This window comes from Delphinus delphis, chromosome 1 (assembly GCF_949987515.2).
Source record: "Delphinus delphis chromosome 1, mDelDel1.2, whole genome shotgun sequence".
Taxonomy (NCBI): domain Eukaryota; kingdom Metazoa; phylum Chordata; class Mammalia; order Artiodactyla; family Delphinidae; genus Delphinus; species Delphinus delphis.
In genome coordinates this window covers 115,515,416-115,522,219 of record NC_082683.1, presented here as the reverse complement: position 1 = coordinate 115,522,219, position 6,804 = coordinate 115,515,416, and the positions used below count along the sequence as shown (strand labels likewise).

At 53.7% G+C, this 6,804-nt stretch overlaps 1 non-coding gene across 1 annotated transcript; it reads left to right on the top strand.

Moving 5' to 3' along the window:
- Positions 1–1,386: 1,386 nt before the first annotated feature.
- On the top strand, positions 1,387–1,495 carry LOC132416794 (U6 spliceosomal RNA). Its single transcript, XR_009517726.1, has one exon. It is a non-coding gene; the product is annotated as a U6 spliceosomal RNA (small nuclear RNA).
- Positions 1,496–6,804: the final 5,309 nt, after the last annotated feature.

The window sequence follows — 6,804 nt, the reverse complement described above, 5'->3', positions numbered from 1 at the left end:
GTGGTTGAGAGTCCGCCTGCCGATGCAGGGGACGCGGGTTCGTGCCCCGGTCCGGGAGGATCCCACGTGCCGCGGAGCGGCTGGGCCGGTGAGCCATGGCCGCTGGGCCTGCGCGACCGGAGCCTGTGCTCCGCAATGGGAGAGGCCACAGCAGTGAGAGGCCCGCGTACCGCAAAAAAAAAAAAAAAAAAAAAAACAGGGAAGGCTGCTGGGGAACGAGTGTGAGTAGGATTTACTCCCAGGCCTTTTCCTTCACCTCTGCTACCAAAATCTCCCCATGAACAGGGTTACCCACCTGGAGAGCGTGAGAGAAATTTCAGGTCAATTCAGAGAGAGGGGAAGTCAATGCCCAGTAAAACAGGAAGACGGGTACCCACAGGGATGAGGGCAGATGCATACTGGAGGGAGCTGCCCAGGAAAGAGGAAGAAAGAGCAAGTTTTAAAAAGTCCCATCTGCGACCCAGACTCTGAGAAGAGGCAATAAAATATCCCAGCCTCTCCTCTCCCTAATGCCTCCAGCCCCAGCCAACCACAAAGGACTTCATTTTATAGGCAGGGAAACTGAGGCCAAAACCCCAGTTAATACTTCAAGATCCAATAACACCGGCAGCATGTGGCTCACCAGCACCCCGGGTTCCTTCTAGCTCATGCTCAGCCTCTACCTGCAGCACCCTCCCCAGGCCCCTCCCTGCCTGCCTAACTCATCCTTTAAATCCAGCTAAGGTTGGTCCACACAGTGGAATATGATTCAGCCACGAAAAGGAGTGGAGGTGTGATGCTACAACGCGGATGAACCTTGAAAAAATTATGTTAAGTGAAGGAAGCAAGACAAAAGGTCACACATTGTATAATTCCATTTATATAAAACAGCAGAATAGGTAAATCCATAGGGACAGAATGCAGATTGGGGGTTGCCAGGGGCTGGGAGGTAAGGAATGGGGAGGATACATTAACTTGTATCCTTAATGGGTACAGGTTTCCTTTTGGGGATAAGGAAAGTGTTTTTAGATAGAGGTGGTAGCTGCACAACACTGTGGGTGTACAAAGTGCCACTGTTCACTTTAAAATGACTAATTTTAGGGAATTCCCTGGCGGTCCACTGGCTAGGATTCTGCACTTTCACTGCCGAGGGTGCGGGTTCGATCCCTAGTCGGGGAACTAAGATCCCACAAGCCGCACGGCGTGGCCAAATAGATAAATAAATAATAAAATGGCTCTTTTTTTTTTTTTTTGCCCACACCACGCGGCATGCGGGATCTTAGTTCCCCGACCAGGGATCGAACCTGCACCCCTTGCAAAGTCTTAACCATTGGACCACCAGGGAAGTCCCTAAAATGTCTAATTTTATGTGATGTGAATTTCATCTCAGTTAAAAAACATCCAACTGTGCTCGCTTCGGCAGCACATATACTAAAAAATTGGAACGATACAGAGAAGATTAGCATGGCCCCTGTGCAAGGATGACACACAAATTCGTGAAGCGTTCCATATTTTTGAGAGGCCCGCGTACCGCAAAAAAAAAAAAAAAAAAAAAAAAAAATCCAGCTAAGGTCACATCTCCTCCAGGAACCCTCCCTGACACCCATGCCAGGACCAAGCACTCTTGCTCTTCCGGTGGCCTCCTGAACACACCTCCATATACTACTCACTGGGTTTCAGTGAATTGGCATGTTTACGCACATTTTCCCTACGAAAGCCAGTCTTATTCACCCCTCCATCCCTTGTGCTTCACACAGCACCTGGCAAACAGTAGGCAGTGCCCAATATGGTCTGCCAGAGGAAGTGCAGAACCAAGGCCTAGCTCTCCTCCCCAACCCAGAACTCACGCCTTTAATAATCATCAGTCAGAACCCAAACCATTCCAGGTAACGTTTACTGAGGGCTTCCCAAGTGCCAGGCACTGTGTGAAGTACTCTCTCTATATTACTTCATTTAATCCTCATAAACCTAAGAGGTAGGGCCTATTATTAACTCCATTTTACAGGTGAGGCTTCAAAAGTTATCTACTCTATCTGAGGTCTCAGAACTAGGAAATGGCCAAACTATAATTTAAGAGCAGGCTAAAACCCAGGGAAGGAGGCCACTAGAGGCTCCTGGAGGAAGGCCCAATCTGGGGAGGGAGAATAGTGCCTTTTTTTTTTTTTGTAAATATTTATTTATTTATTTGGCTGCGCCAGGTCTTAGTTGCGGCAGGCGGGATCTTTGTTGCGGCGTGCAGGATCTTTTAGTCGTGGCATGTGGGTTCTAGCTCCCTGACCAGGGATCGAACCCGGGCCCCCTGCACTGGGAGCACAGAGTTTTAACCGCTGGACCACCAGGGCAGTCTTGAGGATAGTGTCTTAAGACATCTAAGAGGCTGAGGAATAGGTTTTAAGAACCTGCCCAATGTCACAACACTATTAAGTACTAATTCCAGGCAACTCTGCTGGACGCTTCCCTTTGGCCTCACAGTGTGGGGAGCTGCTCAGGGAGGAATACCAAGGAAAACTGAAGACCCTCAAGCTCAGGGGATGATGGGCATCCCAGATCTCTTCACTGTTCCCCACAAAGCTTCTGTTAGTCAAGTTGATCCCCCTCTAACTGAAAGGACCTCTTGGAAACCAAGTAAGCAGATAAAAGTCTGTCCTGCTCTAGGGACAGGGAAGGGGGCCCTTCCTCAGATCTCGAAGGAGCAGAGAAGCAGAGGGGGCACACCAGAGAGGCCGGTCCCAGAAGAATTAGGGGGAGAGAGGGCAGAAGCAAGACAATGGGGGAGGAGGGGGCAACGCGGCCACTAGTTCCAGTATGAAGTACTTTCAGAGGCGGCCTTTCCTAATGTCTGACCACAAGTCCTCTCCTCCTTGGAAGAGCCCCCCAACACACACCAGTATAATACATCATGCATGCAGTGAGAGGCCAGGAGCAAACAAGGTACCCTGGAAGGTACCCCAGAGCACACCATCCTAGATGCAAGAACCTCACTCGCCCTGGGAACCTTACCCATCAGATAGGTGTCAGGTTTGGGGCAATCATGCATTTTTTTTAATCCAGTCTTTTCCTTCTCTGCCCCACCCCTAGTCCCAACATTTTCTGCTCTTAATCTGGGGGCTTAAGAAAGGTGGGGAGCCCTGAGGGCTAAAAAGGGAACATTCCAATTGCACATGCCCATTAGGAACTCCCATTAGGGAATTACCCAGAGACCCTAATGGGCCTGTGCATTCACAGCCTCAGCTCCTAAAACTGGGTGCCTCGATCTAACCTCTGGCAGCAAAAGGAAAATGACTGAGAGTGAGATGGGCAAACAAGGCATGCATCCCAAAGATGGCCAGCCCCTTCTCTTCATCCCAAAAGAGAAAGAATGAAAGAGAGAGAGAGAGGGAAAGAGACAGAGAACGTAGATGCTGCTTCTCTGGGGACAGATACATCCACTTCCCACCGCACCATCATGACGGTGAGTACAGCCCTGGATGAGTGCCTACCCCTTCCCCACCACAGGGACAACTGTCCTCCTGGCAAGCTCAGCCCCTATTCCTCACCCTGAGACCTGGTCCCAGACCACAGCTCCATCCCAATCATGCTTCTCACCAGCAAAAAGAAAGTGTGATAAACCACACAGACACACCTGCAGACACTCCTGAAGAAACACCCTCCACTGCCCTCCCCAGAGCTCCCATGCTACCTTCTCAACCCCTTCCCTTCCCTTGGGAAGGGAACCCAAGATGTTACGCACCGGCTCTCCTTCCTCCGGCCTCCATCCCATACCAAAATCCCAGACTCCTCGGGAACTATAGGATCCTAGAGGCAGGGCAGTTTGTGGACTCTGAAACCGCAAACTCCAAGATGGCTTTACAAGAAAACTGTGGCCTGAGGGGCCTGAACTTGGGCTGGGAAGCCAAGAATGTAGCCTCTCCAAGCACTAGAACCCTACCTATAAGGTGGAATAAGAGGATGTCCCTCTTTTTCTTCTCCCTGACTCCTCCAATCCCCCAGATTCCTCTAGGACTACAACCTGAACCCCTGTTCCCTATTCCCCACAACACACACCCTTGTCCAAAACAGGCACCTCATAAAATGGCCCACTCACTCCCACCCATAGGTCTCAGATACTTAAGGCACTACCCTCAAAACCAAGGCAGGGCCATCCAAGAAGCCTCAGGATCCTCCAGGCAGCCCTCCTTTGGGGCTCTCTGCCAGGAAAATCTGCCTGCAGAGGCAAGTGGCAGTACCCCCAATACACACTCAGAAATACACACACCACCTGTGTGTGGTGTGGCAGGCACACGCTGGTACTTATCTATCAGCACAGGTTTTACACACAAGAGAACACATTCACTCGCATCCCTTTCCAGTACACAGATGCACACACACCTATCCAGGTATGCCCCATTCTGCCCCACACCCACCTTCCTCAGTACCTGTCTATCTCTTTCCCATAAACCCCCACCCAGTTCACACACATAGATACACACCCCTTCCCCACAGTATACCCATAAATACATATCCAAACACACCACAGATACATGGTCAGCTCCTCCCTGGGTGCACACACACTCAGGCACAGAAAAACACCTTCATCTCCAAACCCACCTGCAGGAACACGCAGCACGTCAAGGTGCACACACACACAAAAACAAAGAATCATGCACATTAATGCTCCACCAGGCCTTTAAAACTCACCAATGCAGAGCCCACAGCCCCTGAAATGGGTAAATATGAGTGGAGAGAGGGATGCCGGCGCCTGTCCTCTGGGCCCCGATAGATAACACAGTGTCCGGGTCTCTGGCCTCCATCCCCATCCTCGATCTGCACGAACACCCCCTATACTCTCGGGCGGGTCTCCCCAGACTCCACATCACACCCTCAGTGCATACCTGCCCCCGGCCCTCCCCACACTTCTGAGGTGTGCATGCACCCCTAAACACCCTCGCCTTCCAACACCTCCAGATTTCGATCCTTCCACTGCCTCTCCCCCCACCTCCAACACACACTCCCAGCCTTTGACTTCAACCGGCTCCCCCGGTAACATTAAGGCCCCCGCCGGGCGCCGGACCCCGGGCCCAGGAAAGTCCCCGGCTCTCCAGGCCCGGGCTCCGCCCCCTCCCCACGCGCCCCTTCCTCTCCCCAAAGTTGGGGGGCACTCTGCTGTGCAGTGGGGGAACGGACCGGAAGGGGGTTACCCCGCGCCCCCCTTCCCCCATACGCCACCCCACTCGCTGGGGGACTGGGCACCCCCTGGCCCCTTGCATGATTGTCCCCTTTTCTGTTTCCTTTTTTTTTTTTGCAAACTTTGCCCGCGCCCCTTCGGCCCGGCACTCACCAGCCGCTGCGAACTGCCGGGTGGGCTCCGCCGGCGCCCCACTCGGTCCGGCGCCTTTGTATCCGCAGCGTTCCGGGTCGCTACGAACTCCGCGCTCCCGGACGGGCAGCGCGGACGATGGGGGGGTGTAGAGGGGGGCTCCTGAGTCTGGTCGCCCCCTCTCCGTCCCAGATCGCAGTCTCTTCCCCCTCAGGGCCCCAGGGGCAGGGGGCCGGGGGGAATGCGGGGCGCTTAGGCTCCCATGGCGGGACCAAGGATCAAGGAATCAGGGATCAGGAATCAGATCGGGAACCGGCGGAGGAGGGGGAGGGGGCGGAGGGGGAGGGGACGAGAGCCGAGGGGGTGCAGGGGGCGGGGGAGCGCGCGCTCCCGGGTGCCGCCTCCCGGCTGTTCCCGCAGGCACCGCCCCTCCCGCCGCCGCGTCCATTGTCTGCGGCCCCGCTCTTCCAAGAGTCGGCGCCCCCCCCGCCAGCCCTTCGCCTCCAGATTCCTGGCGGCCCTCCTGGATCCCGGGAATTGCCGGCGGGACTGTGACCCCGGCCCCGAAAGGTGGTCTGGGGGATGTCTCGATTCCTGTCCTGGGCCCACCCCGCAGCAACTCCTGGGGCTGTTTTTCTCCACCCGCCTGTCGGAGACAGAGCCCCCCGACCCCGAGGGGTGGCCGTGTTCAATTCTTTAGGGCCCAGACCCGGCTACACGAAATCCAGTGCAATCTGGGACGTGGAGAGATTGAGTTTTTCCTCCCTCTAGGGCTGCGAGAAGAGAAAGTCATCCCTGATTTTAATTAGTGGCGAGAAATGCTCCCTTCTTCCCATGCATACGGGGATTTCCCTGACACAGTCGCCACCATATCCCCCGGCTTCCAAAAATAATTTAATTACTTGGTGTTCTAGCTGCGAGCGGCGACCGCTCAGTCAGTCTGGGACGCTCTCTTCATTAACACTTTTTTCCTCCCCTCTGGTTTGAGCGTTGGGATTAATTACAAAGGAAACCCTGCCCTGGGGGAGTGGGGGAAGGGAGACGACGAGGGCGCCGGGAAGTTTGGATGGCAGGGGAGAGAGGCCCTTCTCCCAGGAAACCTCCAAGTGTAAAAATGCGTTGGCCTATCGGGTCGCTAACCCCAAGCAGGCAGAGCTCTTGGCCCCAGGGTTTCACGTACACTGGAGTTGATGGCGCTACACAGGGATTGTAGGGTATCACAAGTATCCGACATAATCGGGCATTTCTGCTTTAGAGTATGCCAAGAAACCAGTTGAGTTTCATGAAGTGGGGCAATAGCTTTGAACCCACCAAGATTGACCCCCCACTATAAAAGTCTAGGCTTGCGAAAAGTACATGTACTCCTTGGAGTGAGTGAAAGCAAAAGTATTATTATAATGTCATTAGTATTGTGTGCAACCCGCACTTACCTAGAATAATAATACTTCAAAAGCACCTTTGCACACTTCACCTCTGGCAGGGCAAGGCTCTCTCAACATCTCAGCGTCTTAGGGCTTCCAGTCCTGATA